General features: G+C 46.4%; 1 protein-coding gene across 4 annotated transcripts in view; it reads left to right on the top strand.

Annotated features, from left to right (window-relative positions):
- Positions 1 to 24,241, top strand: part of LOC134936154 (zinc finger protein 300-like) — a 58,412-nt gene that overhangs the window by 3,622 nt on the left and 30,549 nt on the right. The gene's annotated exons all lie outside the window — the stretch shown is intronic.

The following is a 24,241-nucleotide window of genomic DNA, read 5'->3' as shown; positions in this document are numbered from 1 at the left end:
AAAGCACAAGCATGTTACAATGCGGCATTTCGGACCATGCAAGGCCCTTCATCAGGTAATGCTGGTGCTGGCAACAAACGGTCAAACAAACATACAACAAATAACTTACCTATATAGCGTCCCCATGCCGGCGTCCTCGGTCCAGGAGCAGCGTGGAACTTCCGGTCAGGGTTAGACGCCTGAAGATGACATCATCGGGAAGCGGCGGTAACCACAGCAACCCGACGCTCGGAGTCACAGACGCTGTCCCCGGCTGTGTTGCCTGGCAGGGGGAGGCTATATACTGAAAAAACATTTAGCAAAGTGTGAGAAACCAAAACAGGGGAAAATCCACTTGAAAAAAAGGAGATTAAAGTGCTAAAGTGCCAGGGTGAGCCATAATCCAATGGCTCCATCCTAAAAAACACTACTAATCACATCATCATATAATAAAAGCTGACATTTGAACGAGGAAAGCTAATGCATCATGGTACATGCACAAAAATAAATGGTGTCTGTGTGGATACCATATGTACCTCCCAAAACATTTAATCTAAACCCTCATTCAGACCTCACCTAATCTTAGCTTATTCTTCAAGTTCAAATTCAGGAATGTGATCAATGATCTGATAACGAAGCTCTGATAATGTATGAGCTTTTTCGCAACAATGTCTGGACACTGGTTGTTCATTGACGTTACCTGCTAATTACCTAGAGGAGGTGATAGAGTGTTAGCCCTTCATAGACTAGAGGCTAAGTGGATCATTAGGTTAAATACATTGCATCCTTTAGGACTTAATGAAAAGATTAATTGGAACTATCTACAATACAAATAGTTCTTACTCATTTACTTGAAGAATAAGCTAAGATTAGGTGAGGTCTGAATGAGGGTTTAGATTAAATGTTTTGGGAGGTACATATGGTATCCACACAGACACCATTTATTTTTGTGCATGTACCATGATGCATTAGCTTTCCTCGTTCAAATGTCAGCTTTTATTATATGATGATGTGATTAGTAGTGTTTTTTAGGATGGAGCCATTAGATTATGGCTCACCCTGGCACTTTAGCACTTTAATCTCCTTTTTTTTCAAGTGGATTTTCCCCTGTTTTGGTTTCTCACACTTTGCTAAATGTTTTTTCAGTATATAGCCTCCCCCTGCCAGGCAACACAGCCGGGGACAGCGTCTGTGACTCCGAGCGTCGGGTTGCTGTGGTTACCGCCGCTTCCCGATGATGTCATCTTCAGGCGTCTAACCCTGACCGGAAGTTCCACGCTGCTCCTGGACCGAGGACGCCGGCATGGGGACGCTATATAGGTAAGTTATTTGTTGTATGTTTGTTTGACCGTTTGTTGCCAGCACCAGCATTACCTGATGAAGGGCCTTGCATGGTCCGAAATGCCGCATTGTAACATGCTTGTGCTTTGATTATACACTTTGCGCCACTGGTCCTTGTGGATATATGTACCTTGGACTGGATGGTATGCAGGTCGTTGTTTAAGCTGGATCATTAAATATCTTTATTAGTAGTCCTGGAGTGCCGTTTCTGTCTTGAGCATATATTGCTCTGACTCCCACCATTTGTATAATGTTTGACAATGGCACCCAGGCAGCTGGACATTAATAAGAGTGCCGGATCATTTGGATACTAATATATAATTTGTCCAAGTCAAATATATATAATTGCCTTACTAAAGTATTCACCCTCTCCCCCTTGGCTTTTTACCTATTTTGCTACATTACAACCTGTAATTTTTCTTTTCCTGAATTTTATGTGATGGATTTACACAAAAATAAGCTAAGTTGGTGAAGTGAAATGAGAAAATTTTTTATATACAAAAATATTTTTATAAATAATCTGAAAATTGGCATGTGCATATATATTCACCCCTTTGCTATGAGGCCCCTCAAAATCTGATGCAACCAATTACCTTCAAAAGTCACATAATTAGTGAATGAAGTCCACCTGTGTGCAATCTAAGTGTCACATGATCTGTCAGTATAAATACACCTTTTCTGAAAGACCCTAGGGGCTGCAACACCACTAAGCAAGAGTCATCACACCATGAAGACAAAGGAGCTCTCCAAACAAGTCAGGGACAAAGTTGTTGAGAAGCACAAGTCAGGGTTGGATTATAAAAATAATATCCAAATCTTTGATGATCCTCCGGATCGCCATCAAATCCATAATCTTCAAGAGAGGGCTGGCCACCAAAACTCACAGACCGGGCAAGGAGGGCATTAATCAGAGAGACAGCACAGAGACCAAAGGTAACCCTGAAGGAGCTGCAGAGTTCCACAGCAGAGACTGGTGTATCTGCGCATGTGACCACAATAAGCCATACACTCCATAGAGCTGGGCTTTATGGAAGAGTGGCCAGAAAAAAGCCATTACTTAGTGCTAAAAATAAGAAGGCACATTTTTGAGTTTGCTAAAAGGCATGTGGACGACTCCCCAAATGTATGGAGGAAGGTACTCTGGTGAGATGAGACTAAAATTGAACTTTTCGTCCACCAAGGAAAACGCTATGTCTGGCGCGAACCCAACACATCTCATCACCCCAAGGACACCATCCCCACAGTAAAACATGGTGGTGGCAGCATCATACTGTGGGGATGTTTTTCAGCAGCAGGGACTGGGAAACTATTTAGAGTTGAGGGAAATATGGATGGTGCTAAATACAGGGATTTCTCCTGCAAGGTCCACAGGTTATCCACAAGATAACATTGGGATATGATGACGCGACAGTGGATTTACACCAAACGGTCAAAGCTTTTCGGCCTTGCTGCATGCAACGGGCCCGTCCATATCCTGGCTGAGGCAAATCAGTTTTTTGTTTGGTGCGGCAGGATCTGGACCATGTTCAAGAGGGCTGCTGTTTTTTAGCAGCCATAAGCTTTCTTATTTTTTTTTAAAAGTCTTTAAAGCGTCTTATACGTACCTTAGAAAGTTGCTCCAACAACTCCCCGCTGGGTCGCGACAACGCTTACCCTTGAGTACAGTACTGTTTCAGCGGATATCTGTGTCGGATATACTAGCAAGTCCAGCAGATGTTACCAGGCTGTGGCCGAAGCACGGGTAGAAGGTAAGGCATCTGTTCCGCTTAGAGGGGGAACACGGACACAGCCGCACTGTTTTGGGAGGAGACTACCAAACAGTCGCTGATGCGGCTGCCACCTAGGGTGCACCAGCGCTAGGCCTTGGGGATCATAGGCTCCAGGGGGGTAGTATGAGGCCGCGATCCTTAGGGTTGATGTCAGCAGTGGGGAGTCAGACGCTCCCCTGGTCGCCCCTCCACAGTTCATGACCAGTTTTCTCCAAGTCTCCCGCCATGAACTGTTTTCCCGCTTAGACGCTCCCCTAGTCGCCCCTCCCCCGGTTCATGACCAGTTTTCTCCGAGTCTCCCGCCATGAACTGTTTTCCCGATTCCGTCCGAGACGCTGTGTATCTAAGAGGACCCAGTCGCATCATAGGTGCTGGTGCGTCAGTGTTCACTTGGGCGTCTGTGTTCACTGTAGCTTCACGGGGTGATTGTGTACACAAATAGCATCTTGATCCACTCAGCGTTCGCTAACATATTGATCGGTCCTGGAAGTGAGGCGAGTCTTCCTGTATCCCACTCTACTGAGCACGGGTAATACAGCACTAGGGGGGTCATTCAGACCCAATCGCTCACTGCAGTTGAGGCAGTCACTGGGTGGCAGGGGGCAACACGGCGTCGTTTGGTTGCCATTTTGGGGGTGCGGTCCGGCCAACGCAGGCGTGGCTGGACCGCGCGGGGGCGGGCCGTCACGCAGCCGCTGCGACGAGCAACTCTCGGTCAGCCGCAGGAGCTGCGCTGGCCGGGAGTTACTCAACAAGTACAAAGGTGCTTTTGTACTTGTGCGGGGGTGGGGCCGGACTGACATGCGGGGCGGACTAGCCCTGTGTTGGGTGTCCCCCCGCATGTCTGAGAACATGATCGTAGCTGTGCTAAATTTAGCACAGCTACGATCAACTCGGAATGACCCCCTAAGTCTCTATCTTTTGAGTACGAATAGTTGGATAAGTGCCTAATGCATATGAGTCTGATAATTAATAGTTTTTACCTCTCTCATTACCATGGGTAACAGGGCGATTAGTGGAAACACATTGGCCAGATGAAAGTCCCATCTCACTGCCAGGGCATCCACAAAGATCGCTTTTGGATCCTTTGTTCTTGACCCATATGACAGAACTTTGTCGTTCTGATGGGACGCCATGAGATCTATCTCTGGCAACCCCCACCTGTCGACCAGGTTCTGGAAGACCTCGGGGTGTAGAGCCCATTCGTTTGCATGAATGGCGTGTCGACTGAGAAAATCCGCTTCCCAGTTTAGCACTCCCAAAACGAACACTACGGATTAGGCTGGATAATAATATTCTGCCCACTTTAACGTGTGACTTACCTCCTTCATTGCTTTCTGGCTGTGAGTCCCTCCCTGATGGTTGAGGTAAGCTACTGCCGTGGCATTGTCTGAGCGGATCTGAACTGGTTTCCCCTGAAGGATGTCCTTTGCCTGAATCAGTGCCATGTATATGGCACGGAGTTGCAATATATTTATTATTGGGCAACTTTCTTCCTCGAAGGGAACAAATTGAGAGTACCTCTGACGCGCACAACCTGCTATCTATATAAATGGGTGGAGAATGGTCCAGAAAAGCCTAAGAGTGAAGAGATCAACAACACCACTACGTTCTGGATCTTTCTTAGTTCATCACAGTGAATGAATTGTTGTCCTCCTGAAGTCCAATGTTCCTCAAAAGAAAACAATGAAACAGCAAAATTGTGCAATCTGACTCCAATTCTTTATCTTCGAAGTATTCTCTTGCAGGTGGTTAAATCATGCATACCGTACTCACGTCTTAGCGTGTACTTCTCCTCCTATAAAGGTATCTTTATTTCTTGAATCCTCCCACTGGAACAAAGGGTCACACACACTGTCTAATCCCACGAGATCTCATGAAATGGGGGAAGGAATCAAGGAAACAAACCAATCAGATGCACTGGTCTCTTAAAAGTCTGTTACCTCTCTTACAGTCCCTTTCAGGGTAGGCATAAAAACATAACGTACTTACATCCGTAAATACCGGTAAACACCCATAACGGTTTCTTTAATAAGTCACCCAATGTGGTCCCAACCCAAAATCGAAAGACAACGGCAAATGAGAGGACACTGCAAGATGAGGGCGTACCCTACTCACAGTGTTCTGTATGGAGATACGTCCATAACTGTTTCTTGTAGGCCGCCTCTGGTCCTCAATTACAACATGTAGTTCTTCCCAATCTCATAAGTATAAGGCACGTATGTGAAGGAGATAATATATCAGAAGTTGCGTGGTAATATGAGAGTATATCCACAGGATGATATTAAAACAAATGGACTCAACCACCAGAGTCCTTCTGGGCAGATCTTAAACACACTTTCAGAGAGTAATGGGCCCTACACACTGGCCGATTTGTTAGAAAGATATGAACGATCTTGTTCATAGTGAACGAGAACTCGTTCATATCTTTCAGTGTGGAGGCTCCAGCGATGAACGATGCGCGGCCCCGCGCTCGTTCATCGCTGGTCCCCCGTCGGCTGTACATGCAGGCCAATATGGACGATCTTGTCCATATTTGCCTGCACTTCAATGCAGCCGGGTGACGGGGGGAGTGAAGAAGCTTCACTCCCACCGTCACTGCCCCCCCGCCGCCGGGTCGCTCGTCGGCCGTATCCGCCGTCGGGCAGCTCGGCGGCGGGTCGGCCAATGTGTAGGGCCCATAAGGGTAGTATCCGGATTACCTCACCTCCAAAAGATAATTACCTAGAAAGTCCTCTGGTGTCCACAGCTCTCATACCAATTTTTCAAGGTGTCTAATGAGGGCATAATTACAGGTATTTATACCCATAAACAGGAAGTCCTCCCTGTAAGGCAGGATCAATTACATGACATCATTTGTATAATAAATAAAAATTACACATTTCAAGAACTCCTATTCTTATATATAATGTTCAAATAAAATACACATAAAATCCTAATCAGAATAGGTATACAAATAGAAAAGGGGACATTCTCCCGCTGTGCGTTCCACCTCCCGGCAGTGGAATGCACAGCTTCCGGCAGAAGTGATGATCTCCCCAGCGCTGTCAGATGATCCGCTACGTGCTGTACCCAACCACGGTGAAGCGCATAGCAGCTGGCAGCAGTATAGGTCTATTTCCCCTGCCGGAAGTGATGTATCGTGCGCTCCACCAGTCCGCAGTGGAACGCACGACTTTCCCAACTTCAATTCCCTCTTGTAATGTGCCGGGGATTCATGCTTTCCATCTGCTCCCAGCTGAACGAATGGGGCGGATAGAGACTTACAAAACACATTTACCAGACGGTTTAATATAAATAATAAGGTACTCAAAACAATAAAGGAATTAAGAGATGTGATTCTTCTTATAATCAGCGGGCAGTCCATATATATGAATATAAACAACAATCCATCAATATATATTACATCTGGTGCATAATCAATCCAATCCATGTGACTGATGAACGTAATAACTATAACCAAGGGTATATTCTACAGATATTAGAGATGTAAAGCAAATATAGGACGTAAGAAGGTAACAATTACTGGAAGTGAACCTTGTTAGGTGAGATGTAGCTATTCCTTGAAATCTATATACTACAGACATCCTGGAACACTTAAAAGAAACCATTTTGTTTCAAAATCCAGGTTCATTCCCTTAGGATGTAGAGTCCCTAAATTGAAGATGGTGCACATTTCTGTTTTCGCTAATCTTTCCTCAACGTTATTTTTCCTCCAATTTTCTCTATCGTCCTAGTGGATGCTGGGGTTCCTGAAAGGACCATGGGGAATAGCGGCTCCGCAGGAGACAGGGCACAAAAAGTAAAGCTTTAGGATCAGGTGGTGTGCACTGGCTCCTCCCCCTATGACCCTCCTCCAAGCCTCAGTTAGATTTTTGTGCCCGGCCGAGAAGGGTGCAATCTAGGTGGCTCTCCTAAAGAGCTGCTTAGAAAAGTTTAGCTTAGGTTTTTTATTTTACAGTGAGTCCTGCTGGCAACAGGATCACTGCAACGAGGGACTTAGGGGAGAAGAAGTGAACTCACCTGCGTGCAGGATGGATTGGCTTCTTTGGCTACTGGACATTAGCTCCAGAGGGACGATCACAGGTACAGCCTGGATGGTCACCGGAGCCTCGCCGCCGGCCCCCTTGCAGATGCTGAAACGAGAAGAGGTCCAGAATCGGCGGCAGAAGACTCCTCAGTCTTCTTAAGGTAGCGCACAGCACTGCAGCTGTGCGCCATTTCCTCTCAGCACACTTCACACGGCAGTCACTGAGGGTGCAGGGCGCTGGGAGGGGGGCGCCCTGGGAGGCAAATGAAAACCTTTTTTGGCTAAAAATACCTCACATATAGCCTCCGGGGGCTATATGGAGATATTTAACCCCTGCCAGAATCCATTAAAGAGCGGGAGACGAGCCCGCCGAAAAAGGGGCGGGGCCTATCTCCTCAGCACACAGCGCCATTTTCCCTCACAGAAAGGCTGGAGGGAAGGCTCCCAGGCTCTCCCCTGCACTGCACTACAGAAACAGGGTTAAAACAGAGAGGGGGGGCACTAATTTGGCGTTAGAAATATATAAAAGATGCTATAAGGGAAAACACTTATATAAGGTTGTCCCTATATAATTATAGCGTTTTTGGTGTGTGCTGGCAAACTCTCCCTCTGTCTCTCCAAAGGGCTAGTGGGTCCTGTCCTCTATCAGAGCATTCCCTGTGTGTGTGCTGTGTGTCGGTACGTGTGTGTCGACATGTATGAGGACGATGTTGGTGAGGAGGCGGAGCAATTGCCTGTAATGGTGATGTCACTCTCTAGGGAGTCGACACCGGAATGGATGGCTTATTTAGGGAATTACGTGATAATGTCAACACGCTGCAAGGTCGGTTGACGACATGAGACGGCCGACAAACAATTAGTACCGGTCCAGACGTCTCAGAAACACCGTCAGGGGTTTTAAAACGCCCGTTTACTTTAGTCGGTCGACACAGACACGGACACTGAATCCAGTGTCGACGGTGAATAAACAAACGTATTCCTTATTAGGGCCACACGTTAAGGGCAATGAAGGAGGTGTTACATATTTCTGATACTACAAGTACCACAAAAGAGGGTATTATGTGGGATGTGAAAAAACTACCGTAGTTTTTCCTGAATCAGATAAATTAAATGAAGTGTGTGATGATGCGTGGGTTCCCCCCGATAGAAAATTATGGGCGGTATACCCTTTCCCGCCAGAAGTTAGGGCGCGTTGGGAAACACCCCTTAGGGTGGATAAGGCGCTCACACGCTTATCAAAACAAGTGGCGGTACCGTCTATAGATAGGGCCGTCCTCAAGGAGCCAGCTGACAGGAGGCTGGAAAAATATCATAAAAAGTATATACACACATACTGGTGTTATACTGCGACCAGCGATCGCCTCAGCCTGGATGTGCAGAGCTGGGGTGGCTTGGTCGGATTCCCTGACTAAAAATATTGATACCCTTGACAGGGACAGTATTTTATTGACTATAGAGCATTTAAAGGATGCATTTTCTATATATGCGAGATGCACAGAGGGATATTTGCACTCTGGCATCAAGAGTAAGTGCGATGTCCATATCTGCCAGAAGATGTTTATGGACACGACAGTGGTCAGGTGATGCAGATTCCAAACGGCACAAAGGTGTATTGCCGTATAAAGGAAGAGGAGTTATTTGGGGTCGGTCCATCGGACCTGGTGGCCACGGCAACTGCTGGAAAATCCACCGTTTTTACCCTAAGTCACATCTCTGCAGAAAAAGACACCGTCTTTTCATTCTCAGTCCTTTCGTCCCTATAAGAGTCATATCTGCCCAGGGATAGAGGAAAGGGAAGAAGACTGCAGCAGGCAGCCCATTCCCAGGAACAGAAGCGTTCCACCGCTTCTGCCAAGCTCTCAGCATGACGCTGGGACCGTACAGGACCCCTGGATCCTACATGTAGTATCCCAGGGGTACAGATTGGAATGTCGAGACGTTTCCCCTTCGCAGGCTCCTGAAGTCTGGTTTACCAAGGTCTCCCTCCGACAAGGAGGCAGTATGGGAAACAATTCACAAGCTGTATTTCCAGCAGGTGATAATCAAATTACCCCTCCTACAACAAGAAAAGGGGTATTATTCCACATTATATTGTGGTACTGAAGCCAGAAGGCTAGGTGAGACCTATTCTAAATCTAAAAAAATTTGAACACTTACAAAGGTTCAAATCAAGATGGAGTCACTCAGAGCAGTGATAACGAACCAGGAAGAAGGGGACTATATAGTGTCCCGAGACATCAGGGATGCTTACCTCCATGTCCAAAATTTGCCCTTCTCACTAAGGGTACCTCAGGTTCGTGGTACAGAACTGTCACTATCAGTTTCAGACGCTGCCGTTTGGATTGTCCACGGCACCCCGGGTCTTTACCAAGGTAATGGCCGAAATGATGATTCTTCTTCGAAGAAAAGGCGTCTTAATTATCCCTTACTTGGACGATCTCCTGATAAGGGCAAAGTCCAGGGAACAGTTGGAGGTCGGAGTAGCACTATCTCGGATACTGCTACAACAGCACGGGAGGATTCTAAATATTCCAAAATCGCAGCTGATCCCGACGACAAGTCTGCTGTGCCTAGGGATGATTCTGGACACAGTCCAGAAAAAGGTGTTTTCTCCCGGAAGAGAAAGCCAGGGAGTTATCCGAGCTAGTCAGGAACCTCCTAAAATCAGTGCATCATTGCACAAGGGTCCTGGTAAAGATGGTGACTTCCTACGAAGCAATTCCATTCGGCAGATTTCACGCAAGAATTTTTCAGTGGGATCTGCTGGACAAATGGTCCGGATCGCATCTTCAGATGCATCAGCGGATAACCCTATATCCAAGGACAAGGGTGTCTCTCCTGTGGTGGTTACAGAGTGCTCATCTTCTAGAGGGCCGCAGATTCGGCATTCAGGATTGGATGCTGGTGACCACGGAGGCCAGCCCGAGAGGCTGGGGAGCAGTCACACAAGGAAAAAATTTCCAGGGAGTGTGATCAAGTCTGGAGACTTTTCTCCACATAAATATACTGGAGCTAAGGGTAAATTTATAATACTCTAAGCTGAGCAAGACCTCTGCTTCAAGGTCAGCCGGTATTGATCCAGTGGGAAAAACATCACGGCAGTCGCCCACGTAAATAGACAGGGCGGCACAAGAAGCAGGAGGGCAATGGCAAAAACTGCAAGGACTTTTCGCTGGGCGGAAAATCATGTGATAGCACTGTCAGCAGTGTTTCATTCCGGGAATGGAAACTGGGAAGCAGACTTCCTCAGCAGGCACGACCTCCACCCGGCAGAATGGAAACTTCATCGGGAAGTTTTCCACATGATTGTAAACCGTTGGGAAATACCAAAGGTGGACATGATGGCGTCCCGTCTGAACAAAAAACGGGACAGGTATTGCGCCAGGTTAAGAGACCCTCAGGCAATAGCTGTGGACGTTCTGGTAACACCATGGATGTACCAGTCGGTGTATGTGTTCCATCCTCTGCTTCTCATACCTAAGGTACTGAGACTTATAAGACGTAGAGGAGTAAGAACTATACTCATGGCTCCGGATTGGCCAAGAACCAATCCGGAACTTCAAGAGACCCGGAACTTCAAGAGATGCTCACAGAAGACTTATGGCCTCTGCCGCTAAGAAGGGACTTGTTTCAGCAAGTACCATGTCTGTTCCAGCAAACAGGAGTGTCTATGGGCCTCAAATTGGGGTCCATTAAGGTTCAAATTTCGGCCCTGTCGATTTTCTTCCAGAAAGAAGTGGCTTCAGTTCCTGAAGTCCAGAAGTTTGTCAAGGGAGTATTGCATATACAACCCCCTTTTGTGCCTCCAGTGGCACTGTGGGATCTCAACGTAGTTCTGGGATTCCTCAAATCACATTGGTTTAAAACCAGTCAAATCTGTGGATTTGAAGCATCTCACATGAAAAGTGACCATGCTCTTGGCCCTGGCCTGGACCAGGCGAGTGTCAAATTGGTGGTTTTTTTTCTCAAAAAGCCCATATCTGGTTGTCCATTTGGACAGGGCAGAGCTGCGGACTCGTCCCCAGTTCTCTCCCTAAGGTGGTGTCAGTGTTTCACCTGAACCAGCTTATTTTGGTGCCTTGCGCCTACTAGGGACTTGGAGGACTCCAGGTTGCTAGATGTTGTCAGGGCCCTGTAAATATAGGTTCCAGGACGGCTGGAGTCAGGAAAACTGACTTGCTGTTATCCTGTATGCACCCAACAAACTGGGTGCTCTTGCTTCTAAGCAGACTATTGCTAGTTGGATGTGTAATACAATTCAGCTTGCACATTCTGTGGCAGGCCTGCCACAGCCAAAATATGTAAATGCCCATTCCACAAGGAAGGTGGGCTTATCTTGGGCGGCTGCCCGAGGGGTCTCGGCTTTACAACTTTGCCGAGCGGCTATTTAGTCAGGGGCAAACACGTTGGTAAAATCCTACAAATTTGATACCCTGGCTAAGGAGGACCTGGAGTTCTCTCATTCGGTGCTGCAGAGTCATCCGCACTCTCCCGCCCGTTTGGGAGCTTTGGTATTATCCCCATGGTCCTTTCAGGAACCCCAGCATCCACTAGGACGATAGAGAAAATAAGAATTTACTTACCGATAATTCTATTTCTCGGAGTCCGTAGTGGATGCTGGGCGCCCATCCCAAGTGCGGATTATCTGCAATACTTGTACATAATTACAAAAATCGGGTTATTATTGTTGTGAGCCATCTTTTCAGAGGCTCCGCTGTTATCATACTGTTAACTGGGTTCAGATCACAGGTTGTACAGTGTGATTGGTGTGGCTGGTATGAGTCTTACCCGGGATTCAAAATCCTTCCTTATTGTGTACGCTCGTCCGGGCACAGTATCCTAACTGAGGCTTGGAGGAGGGTCATAGGGGGAGGAGCCAGTGCACACCACCTGATCCTAAAGCTTTACTTTTTGTGCCCTGTCTCCTGCGGAGCCGCTATTCCCCATGGTCCTTTCAGGAACCCCAGCATCCACTACGGACTCCGAGAAATAGAATTATCGGTAAGTAAATTCTTATTTTTTTTTTCTCTGTAGTTTTACACATGTTCTTTTTTAAAGTGTGCAGATATTTCATGAGTATCGAGGCCTTTTTTAATGTTTCATAAGTGTTCATTCAACCTTTTTTTATCAGTTTCAGCGACATATATTGTTTATTACATGTACATTGTATCAGATAAACGACGTTCTTACTGTCACAGGTGATGAAATCCGTAATATCAAATTCTTTCTTATTAGTAGCAGAAATGTACTTGGTGATGGTAGAGTCTCGGCTTTTGCCATTTCTGCACATCTGGCAAGTGCTGCATCTGTAGAATTCCTTGCACCGGATGGTCATGGTTCTGTTTGTTACTTCCAATGCACTCCTAACCACTTTTTTCTTTGTTATCAGCTCTACGGTATACAAAACGAGGCTTTTCAGTTAAATAACTTCTGATGATGGGATCTTGAAGTAGAAATCCCCAACTTTCTTCCTTGGCCCACTGCCCCTGGAAACAAATCCTTCCTGAGACGTCTCCCCAGCCCTGAAGACTGGCATCCATTGTCAGAATTTCCCAGTCTGATATCCAAAATGGTCTCCCTTTGTCCAGATGGGATGTCTGTAGCCACCAGGCTAATGATCTTACTTCCAGAGTAAGGACCATAGTCTGCATTTTTATTGTCTGATGAAAACCATTCCATTTGGTAAGGATCAGATGTTAGAGGCCTCGAATGGAACGAAGCATACTCCACCATGTCGAATGTTGACACCATCAATCCAGTCACTCGCATTGCTGCGTGAATGGATACCTTTCGACTGTGTATGAGCTCTTGAATCTTTGACTGAACTTTGGCTATTTTGTTCAGAGGTAAAGTTACTATCTGAAGGCTCGAATCCAATATAGCCCCCAAGTGAGCCGTCCGCTGTGACGGAACCAGAGATTATTCTGCCCAATTTATGAGCCAACAGTGCTTCTGCAGACACACTATTGTCTGTTGCAGATGACATAGAAGCAATTCCTGAGACTGTGCCAGGATTAAAAGATCATCAAGGTATGGAATAATTCTTATCCCCTGCTGGCGGAGATAAACTGCCATTACCACCATAATCTTGGTAAATACTCTGGGGGTTGTGGCCAATCCAAATGGAAGGGCCTGGAACTGAAAATGTTGTTGGAGGATAGCGAACCTGAGATAGCACTGATGGGACAGGTCTATAGGAACATGTAGGTAAGCATCCTGGATATTCAGGGATACCATAAAATCCCCTGGCTCCATCGCCAAAATGATGGAATGTAAAGACTCCATATGAAACCAAGGTACCCAAATGTATTTGTTCAGCACTTTGAGATTGAGTATGGGCCGGAACGACCCACTGGTCTTCTGGACTAGAAACAGGTTGGAGTAAAAACCCTGTCCCTGTTGTGTAGGAGGAACTGGAATGATTACTCCTGACTGAAGCAATTTCTGAACTGCCTCTTGCAAAGCCCTGGCATTCATCTTTACTAAAAACGGGCTGGTACAAAAAAACCTTTGAGAATGGTGTTTTTTGAAAGCAAACGCATAACCGAGAGATACCACTTCTTGCACCCAGACATCTGTGGTAGACTGCTGCCAGATCTGTGCAAATTGAAGAAGTCTGCCTCCCACCCTGGGAACCCCCAGGTGGAGGCCCGCGCCATCAGGCTGATGGCTTATCTTTTGTTTTAGAAGCCGGTCCTCTGGTAGCCCAATGCTTTTTAGTCTTATTAGTCTTGTTGTATTGGGACTGTTTGCTATCACCTTTTGCTTTCCCTTGAAACCGAAAAGCTGGAATTCTAGGCTTAAATTTGTATGTGGAAGGAAACTTGACCTTCTTGGAGTCTGCTTCTGACTCCAAAATACTGTTTAATTCTTTACCAAAAAGAATATCTCCAGTAAAAAAGGCAAAGACTCCAGAACCTTCTTGGAATCTGAAGCAGCTTTCCATGTACATAGCCAACTGCTCTGCGAGCGGCTACTGCTGAAGCTGATGACTGAGTGGCAACTGTACCCATATCCAAGGCTGCTTCTTCCAAAAACATTGCACCCTTTTTCAAAAGTGCAAAATGGGATTTTTGCTCTCTAGATGCCATTGAAAGATCCCCTTCCAATACATGCCACTGCTTTTGCCATCCAGGCTGAAGACATGGTTGGTCTTATGATTGCCCCAGACAGGGAAAAAAGGGTTTTTAGAAAACCATCAACTCTCACATCCGTGACATTATTTAATGTCGAAGGCAGAGGTAATGTCGATTTTTGCACTAATCGAATGATATGCGTATCTACTTTGGGGGCCACCTCTTTTTAAACAGTCCCTAGCTGGAAGAGGATAATTGGAATTCCATTTCCTTGGAATTCTAAATTTCTTACTGGGCGTAGCCCAAGCCTCTTCCATAATTTCCGTCAGCTGTTCTGACCCAGGAAACTGAGTCCTAACTGTTCTGGGATGTTTAAACACAGGTGCCTTGGATTTTAAAACAGTCTCTGCTGACTCTTCTAAGGATAGAATGGCCTTCATCGCATTAATTAACTCAGATATGTTAACTGAGCTGAGGCCTTCATCCTTGTCTCCGTATGCAGAACCGGAGCGAAATGAGTTTTCATCCTCCGACGAATCCTCATCTGAAACATGTAGACTGTGAAGATGTTTCATGTCTATGTGATTTACTTACCACTGGCCTTTCAGCATGTTTTTGTTGAGATGCTGCTGCTTCCCCTGCTGGATGTGATAAACCCCAGGTGGAATGCTGCATGTAAGGATTAATAGTGTAAACTATCCCAGGTACAGAACTTGGAATTATCCGCTCAGCTATACTGGATAATTTCTGTGCAAACGTAGCCCATGGGGGTTCTTGCACCTGTGTCTGCCTTGGATTTTTCAAGAGACTTTGGTGAAAGCTAAAACAATTTAAACATAAACCATTCTGAACCAGATCCTGAGAGGTTAACCCAGCTTTGCAAGACAAACATGACATGAGTTTTGGTGCTGCTGTGAGTGTATTCTCCTCACCATTGTCGCTCTTAGACATAATAATCACACACTTTCACAGTGCACTACACAGTTTGTGACTGTAATCACTTTAAATCTTGTTAAAGTCCTATACAATCCGAATCCTACCTTACTTTGCACCAGCATTGAGGATCGGAACAGACAGAAAAGACTGACAGAATAATAATAAAGTCAGCAATCACACTAGAAATCAGTCACAGGTTATACTTTAATAAGCAATATGAGCACATAATCAACTACTAATACATTTCAAGTATGTAGGAGAAACATATTACTGCATTACCATATTCAGTCACATAGCAAAAGAAACAAGGAAGGGCTGCAGTGATACTAATAGCTCCGGCTTGTCCCAGAAGACATTGGCACACAGATATGCAGAGGATGTCGATGGATGCTCCATTCCTACTCCCTCAATGTCCAGATACTACTGTCTCAAGGTCCTGTTATCACAGACACCTGGATCGACTGTCTTTGACGGCGTGGCTCTTGAAACTTCCATCCTGAAGGCAAGAGGATTCTCACAACAGGTAATTTAAACAATGCTCAGAGCAAGGAAACCTTCCTCACCTCGCATTTTTCACAGACTATGGCAAACCTATATTCTATGGTGCAGTGAACGGAAATTTGACCCTAGGTCTTTCAGAGTTTCCAGGGTCTTCGCATTCCTTCAGGCAGGAATAGATAAAGGTTTAAAGGTGGCTTCCTTGAGAGTGTAAGTGTCAGCATTGACTGTATAGTTCCAAAAGAAAATTGCTAACCTACAGGATGTGCACACTTTTTTTTTTTTCCAGGGAATGCTGCACATTAAACCTCCTTTTGTTCCTCCTACAGTGCCTTGGGATTTAAGTTTTGTCCTAAAGGCCCTTCAAGTTGCTCCATTTGAACCACTTAAAAGAGTGGATCTTAAATGGTTGACAGCTAAAGTTCTATTTCTACTGGCCATGGCTTCAGCTAGAAGAGTTTCAGAATTAGGGGCATTGTTATGTCATCCTCCTTTTCTGATTTTTTTTTTATCCAGATAGAGCAGTTCTCAGAACTAAATCTGGGTATCTTCCTAAGGTGGTGTCTAAATTCCACCTTAATAATGAAGAAATTGTAGTCCCAGCTTTCCAGAAGTTGGACCTTTCTGCAGTAGATGCATCGTTGGACGTAGTCCGTGCCTTAAGTATCTACGTAGATCGTACCAGTACCATCAGAAAGACAGATTCTCTCTCCATTCTCTACGGATTTCACGAGAGGATGGCCTGCTGGTAAGCAGACACTGGCGAGGTAGCTTCGGATAACAATTTCAGAAGCATAGTCTCAAGCTGATCTCCCCGTTCCGGCTAATGTCTCTGCTCACTCTACTCGTAAGGTAGGTCCATCATGGGCAGCACAACAGATATGTAAGGCAGCCACATGGTCTTCCATTGACACATTCATTAGACATTATGCCGTTGATATCTTTGCCTCTCAGGACCATTAAATTGCTTTGGGACATCCCAATGTTGTCCTGTGGATAACCTGTGGACCTTGATGGAGAAATATACGTTATGATAAGAACTTGCCATTGATAACGGTTTTTCTCCTAAGTCCACAGGGATCCCACCCTGACACACCTGATTTTAGGATCCTTTTACTCACTAACCTCTTCCTTCTTGTACGGAAGGGTGTGCACGTGTGTTCTTCTCACCTGATTAAGGCACTCTATGATGCTCCTGCCTTGAGCTTTGGAAAAACGACTGATTTGCCTGAGCCAGGAAGCGGGGATATATGGACGGGCCCGTTACATGCTGGGAGGCTGAAAAACTTGGACCGTTTGGTGCAAATCCGCTGTCGTGTCATCATATCCCAATGTTATCCTGTAAATCCTGTGGACTTAGGAGAAATACCATTATTAACGGTAAGTTCTTACCATAACGTATATATTCCCATCACTCTTATATCCTTCAGTGTGCATTTACTACATTGTGCAATGTGGCTGGGTAAAGAATGGGTTTTAACAGCTTTATTTATGTTCCTCCAGTGTTCTATGAATCTAGTGTGCAGCATTCGAGTAGTACGTCCCACATACTGTTGACCACAGCCACGTTGCACAACATAAATCACAATTATCGCTCTACAATTAATAAAGCTTTTTATTTTGACTCTTTCCAGACTTTGATACAAGGTGAATTCAATTTATTTTTTATTTGCATGTATACATATATTACATATAGGATTCCCACTGTGGAAACTCAAAGGTTTGGTGGGTATCCAAGTGTTTAACTGTGATGGTTCCATTTTCTGTTTAAAGTGACTGGTTGTTAATCTCTGTTTTAAATTCTCATATTTTCTAAAAGTGACTTTTTTCCATCAAGATTCACCGTTTCTTTTAGCAGTGTGTCTAGTTTCAACAACTCAGAGTTCTTTTTAATAATCTTCTTAATGTCATATAAATAGTTGTTACATTTAGTTATGAATGACGATCTATCATCTTTTTCTTTACTATTATCAACTGTATTTCCTCCCCCACCTTTTATTTGTTTCCTTTCCTTTTTCTCCATGTCTAATAGTTCATCTCTTTCCATGCCTTCCACTTATTTCAAGGCTTTCTGCAGAATCTCTCTCGTATAACCTTGTTCCAGAAATGAACTAAAGATTAGTTCGGGATGCGGTCAAGATCCCGCCGGACGGAATCCCGGTGGTGGAAATACCGACATTGGGATCCCGACCGGCACAAACCCGACATATTCTCCCTCTGTGGGTGTCCACCACACCCATAGAGGGAGAATAAATTAGTGTGCCGTGCATAGCGAGGCACCGTGCCCGCAGCGTTTGCGAGTGCAGCGAGCCCTCAAGGGGCTGTGTTGCGCTCAACCCCCTGTCAGGATTGTGCCAGTCGGGATCCCGGTGTCGGTATTCCGACTGCCGTTGATCCTGTCCGGCGGGATTTCGTACTGATCCCGATTATTTCAGCCTGCTTATCAAATGACTCCGTTGTGTAACAATTACTTTCATCCTTATAAACTGTCCCTTAGGGATATTTTCTTTCCATATTTCTCTGACGTCCTAAGTGGATGCTGGGGACTCCGTCAGGACCATGGGGAATAGCGGCTCCGCAGGAGACAGGGCACAAAATTAAAAGTTTGACCACTAGGTGGTGTGCACTGGCTCCTCCCCCTATGACCCTCCTCCAAGCCTCAGTTAGGTTTTTGTGCCCGGCCGAGAAGGGTGCAATCTAGGTGGCTCTCCTAAAGAGCTGCTTAGAATAAAAGTTTGTTAGGTTTTTTATTTTCAGTGAGTCCTGCTGGCAACAGGCTCACTGCAACGCGGGACTAAGGGGAGAAGAAGCGAACTCACCTGCGTGCAGGATGGATTGGCTTCTTAGGCTACTGGACACTAGCTCCAGAGGGACGATCACAGGTACAGCCTGGATGGGTCACCGGAGCCGCGCCGCCGGCCCCCTTACAGATGCTGAAGAGAGAAGAGGTCCAGAAATCGGCGGCTGAAGACTTCCCAGTCTTCTTAAGGTAGCGCACAGCACTGCAGCTGTGCGCCATTGCTCTCAGCACACTTCACACCGCGGTCACTGAGGGTGCAGGGCGCTGGGGGGGGGCGCCCTGGGCAGCAATGTAATTACCTTTACTGGCTAAAAATACATCACATATAGCCCCTGGGCTATATGGATGTATTTAACCCCTGCCAGGATTACAGAAAAAACCGGGAGAAGAGCCCGCCGTGAAGGGGGCGGGGCCTATCTCCTCAGCACACAGCGCCATTTTTCCCACACAGATCCGCTGGTGGGAAGGCTCCCAGGCTCTCCCCTGCACTGCACTACAGAAACAGGGTTAAAACAGAGAGGGGGGGGCATTTTTTGGCGATATTATATATTAAGCTGCTATAAGGGAAAACACTTACTATAAGGTGGTCCCTGTATAATTATAGCGCTTTGGTGTGTGCTGGCAAACTCTCCCTCTGTCTCCCCAAAGGGCTAGTGGGGTCCTGTCCTCTATCAGAGCATTCCCTGTGTGTGTGCTGTGTGTCGGTACGTGTGTGTCGACAGGTATGAGGACGATGTTGGTGTGGAGGCGGAGCAATTGCCTGTAATGGGATGTCACCCCCTAGGGAGTCGACACCGGAATGGATGGCTTTATTTATGGAATTACGTGATAGTGTCAACACGCTACAAGGTCGGTTGACTATATGAGACGGCCGGCAAACCAATTAGTACCTGTCCAGGCGTCTCAAACACCGTCAGGGGCTTTAAAACGCCCATTACCTCAGTCGGTCGACAGACACGGACACTGACTCCAGTGTCGACGGTGAAGAAACAAACGTATTTTCCAGTAGGGCCACACGTTACATAATCACGGCAATGAAGGAGGCGTTACATATTTCTGATACTACAAGTACCACAAAAATGGGTATTATGTGGGGTGTGAATAAACTACCTGTAGTTTTTCCTGAAATCAGATGAATTGATTGAAGTGTGTGATGAAGCGTGGGTTACCCCCGATAGGAAGTTGCTAATTTCAGAGAAGTTATTGGCATTATACCCTTTCCCGCCAGAGGTTAGGGCGCGCTGGGAAACACCCTCTAGGGTAGATAAGGCGCTCACACGCTTATCAAAACAAGTGGCGTTACCGTCTCCTGATACGGCCGCCCTCAAAATCCAGCTGATAGGAGGCTGGAAAATACTCTAAAAAGTATATACACACATACTGATGTTATACTGCGACCAGCAATCGCCCCAGCATGGATGTGCAGTGCTGGGGGGGTTTGGTCGGAATCTCTGACTGGAAATATTGATACCCTGAATAGCGACAATATTTTATTGACTATAGAGCATTTAAAGGATGCATTTTCTTTATATGCGAGATGCACAGAGGGATATTTGCACTCTGGCATCAAGGGTAAGTGCGCTGTCCATTTCTGCCAGAAGAAGTGTATGGACGCGACAGTGGTCAGGTGATGCGGATTCCAAGCGGCATATGGAAGTTTGCCGTATAAAGGGGAGGAATTATTTGGGGTCGGTCTATCGGACTTGGTGGCCACGGCAACAGCCGGAAAATCCACCTTTTTTACCTCAGGTCACCTCCCAACAGAAAAAGACACCGTCTTTTCAGCCTCAGTCCTTTCGTTCTCATAAGAACAAGCGGGCAAAAGGCCATTCATATCTGCCCGAGGCAAAGGAAAGGGTAAGAGACTGCAGCAAGCAGCTCCTTCCCAGGAGCAGAAGCACTCCCCCGCTTCTGAAAAGTCCTCAGCATGTCGCTGGGGCCTTACAAGCGGACTCATGTCCGGTGGGGGGGTCGTCTCAAGAATTTCAGCGCGCAGTGGGCTCACTCGCAAGTCGACCCCTGGATCCTGCAGGTAGTATCACAGGGGTACAGATTGGAATTCGAGACGTCTCTTCCTCGCAGATTCCTGAAATCTGCTTTACCAACATCTCCCTCCGACAGGGAGACGGTGTTGGAAGCTATTCACAAGCTGTATTCCCAGCAAGTAATAGTCAAGGTACCCCTACTACAACAGGGAAAGGGGTATTATTCCACGCTGTTTGTGGTACCGAAGCCGGACGGCTGGGTGAGACCTATTCTAAGTCTGAAATCTTTTGAACACTTACATACAAAGGTTCAAGTTCAAGATGAAATCACTCAGAGCAGTGATAGCGAATCTGGAAGAAGGGGACTTTATGGTGTCCTTGGACATCAAGGATGCTTACCTCCATGTCCCAATTTGCCCTTCAAACCAAGGGTACCTCAGGTTCGTGGTACAAAACTGCCACTATCAGTTTCAGACGTTGCCGTTTGGATTGTCCACGGCACCCCGGGTCTTTACCAAGGTAATGGCCGAAATGATGATTCTTCTTCGAAGAAAAGGTGTATTAATTATCCCTTACTTGGACGATCTCCTGATAAGGGCAAGATCCAGAGAACAGTTAGAGGCCGGTGTAGCACTAACCCAAGTAGTGCTGCAACAGCACGGGTGGATTCTAAATTTTCCAAAATCCCAGCTGAGCCCGACGACACGTCTGCTGTTCCTAGGGATGATTCTGGACACAGTTCAGAAAAAGTTTTTTCTCCCGGAGGAGAAAGCCAGGGAGTTATCCGAGCTAGTCAGGAACCTCCTAAAACCAGGAAAAGGGTCAGTGCATCAATGCACAAGAGTCCTGGGTAAATGATGGCTTCTTACGAAGCGATTCCATTCGGCAGATTCCACGCAAGAACCTTTCAGTGGAATCTGCTGGACGAATGGTCCGGATCGCATCTTCAGATGCATCAGCGGAATAGCCCCGTCTCCAAGGACAAGGGGGTCTCTTCTGTGGTGGTTGCAGAGTGCTCACCTTTTTGGAGGGCCGCAGATTCGGCATTCAGGACTGGGTCCTGGTGACCACGAATGCCAGCCTGAGAGGCTGGGGAGCAGTCACACAGGGAAGAAATTTCCAGGGAGTGTGGTCAAGCCTGGAGACTTCACTTCACATAAATATACTGGAGCTAAGGGCAATTTACAATGCTCTAAGCCTGGCAAGACCTCTGCTTCAGGGTCAGCCGGTGTTGATCCAGTAGGGCAACACCACGGCAGTCGCCCACGTAAACAGACAGGGCGACACAAGAAGCAGGAGGGCAATGGCAGAAGCTGCAAGGATTTTTCACTGGGCAGAAAATCATGTGATAGCACTGTCAGCAGTGTTCATTCCGGGAGTGGACAACTGGGAAGCAGACTTCCTCAGCAGACACGATCACCACCCGAGAGAGTGGGGACTTCATCCAGAAGTCTTCCACATGATTGTGAACCGTTGGGAAAAAACCAAAGGTGGACATGATGGCGTCCCGCCTCAACAAAAAACTGGACAGGTATTACGCCAGGTCAAGAGACCCTCAGGCAATAGCTGTGGACGCGTTGGTAACACCATGGGTGTACCAGTCAATGTATGTGTTCCCCCCTCTGCCTCTCATACCCAAGGTACTGAGAATTATAAGGCGAAGGGGAGTAAGAACGATACTCGTGGTTCCGGATTTGCCAAGAAAGACTTGGTACCCGGAACTTCAAGAGATGCGCACGGAGGATCCGTGCACTCTACCTCTAGACTTACCGCGGCTGCGTTTGACGGCATGGCGGTTGAACGCCGGATCCTGAAGGAGAGGGCTCCGACGGAGGAATTTCAACTGGGTCGATTCCTACATTTCCTGCAAACAGGATTGTCTATGGGCCTCAAATTGGGGTCCATTAAGGTTCAAATTTCGGCCCTGTCGATTTCCTTCCAGAAAGAACTGGCTTCAGTTCCTGAAGTCCAAGCTTTTGTCAAAGGAGTACTACATATACAGCCCCGGTTGTGCCTCCAGTGGCACCGGGGGATCTCAATGTAGTTTTGGGATTCCTCAAATCCCATTGGTTTGAGCCATTCAAATCGGTGGATTTGAAATATCTTACATGGAAAGTGACCATGCTACTGGCCCTGGCTTCGGCCAGGAGAGTGTCAGAATTGGCGGCTTTTTCGTACAAAAGCTATATCTGATTTTCCATTGGGACAGGGCAGAACTGCGGACGCGTCCTCCGTTTCTCCCTAAGGTGGTATCAGCGTTTCACCTGAACCAACCTATTGTGGTGCCTGCGGCTTCTAGCGACTTGGAGGACTCCAAGTTGTTCGACGTTGTCAGAGCCTTAAAAATGTGTGTGTATATATATATATATATATATATATATATATATATATATATATTTCAAGGACGGCTGGAGTCAGAAAGTCTGACTCGCTGTTTATACTGTATGCACCCAACAAGCTGGGTGTTCCTGCGTCTAAGCAGACGATTGCTCGTTGGATTTGTAGCACAATTCAACTTGCGCATTCTGTGGCAGGGCCTGCCACAGCCAAAATCTGTAAATGCCCACTCCACAAGGAAGGTGGGCTCACCTGGGGCGGCTGCCCGAGGGGTCTCGGCATTACAACGCTGCCGAGCAGCTACGTGGTCAGGGGAGAACACGTTTGTAAAATTCTACAAATTTGATACCCTGGCTGAGGAGGACCTGGAGTTCTCTCATTCGGTGCTGCAGAGTCATCCGCACTCTCCCGCCCGTTTGGGAGCTTTGGTATAATCCCCATGGTCCTGACGGAGTCCCCAGCATCCACTTAGGACGTCAGAGAAAATAAGAATTTACTTACCGATAATTCTATTTCTCGTAGTCCGTAGTGGATGCTGGGCGCCCATCCCAAGTGCGGATTGTCTGCAATACTTGTACATAGTTATTGTTACAAAAATCGGGTTATTATTGTTGGAAGCCATCTTTTCAGAGGCTCCTCTGTTATCATGCTGTTAACTGGGTTCAGATCACAGGTTGTACAGTGTGATTGGTGTGGCTGGTATGAGTCTTACCCGGGATTCAAAATCCTTCCTTATTGTGTACGCTCGTCCGGGCACAGTATCCTAACTGAGGCTTGGAGGAGGGTCATAGGGGGAGGAGCCAGTGCACACCACCTAGTGGTCAAACTTTTAATTTTGTGCCCTGTCTCCTGCGGAGCCGCTATTCCCCATGGTCCTGACGGAGTCCCCAGCATCCACTACGGACTACGAGAAATAGAATTATCGGTAAGTAAATTCTTATTTTTTGCGTGATAACTCTTAAAATATAGATATTAGCTCTGATCCACCAGTTTAATGTATGTCTGTTAATATTTCTTCTCCCCTTATTGATACTGCAATATCCAAAAAGCTTATTAGTTTTACTATAGTTAGAAGTGAATTTCAGACCATATTGGCTCTCATTTAAACTGTGAAGAATCTATAGAAGGTGCTTCCCCATCCCAAATAAAAAATAAGTCCTCTATAAACCTGCCATAGAGGACGTGATTTGCCCCGAACTTCCTGCCCTATACAAATCCCTCTTCACACCTCCCCATGTATAGGTTGGTGAAGCTCGGGGCAAATCTCGTCCGCATCACAGTACCCTGTGTCTGTAAATGATCTTTGGTGTCAAAAAGTAATTGTGTTTCAAAATAAATTTAATTGAATCTAATACAAACCCACGCAGGGCATCTGACATCGGAGTCTCTATCCAGATAATATTTAACTGCACTTATTTCTAACTGATGTGGAATATTTGAGTATACTGCTTCAGTGTCGCATGTTGGTAGGAAGTATCCCTCCTTTCCTG

Source organism: Pseudophryne corroboree, chromosome 6, assembly GCF_028390025.1.
Source record: "Pseudophryne corroboree isolate aPseCor3 chromosome 6, aPseCor3.hap2, whole genome shotgun sequence".
Classification (NCBI taxonomy): Eukaryota; Metazoa; Chordata; class Amphibia; order Anura; family Myobatrachidae; genus Pseudophryne; species Pseudophryne corroboree.
This window is presented reverse-complemented; position numbering and strand designations above follow the sequence as displayed.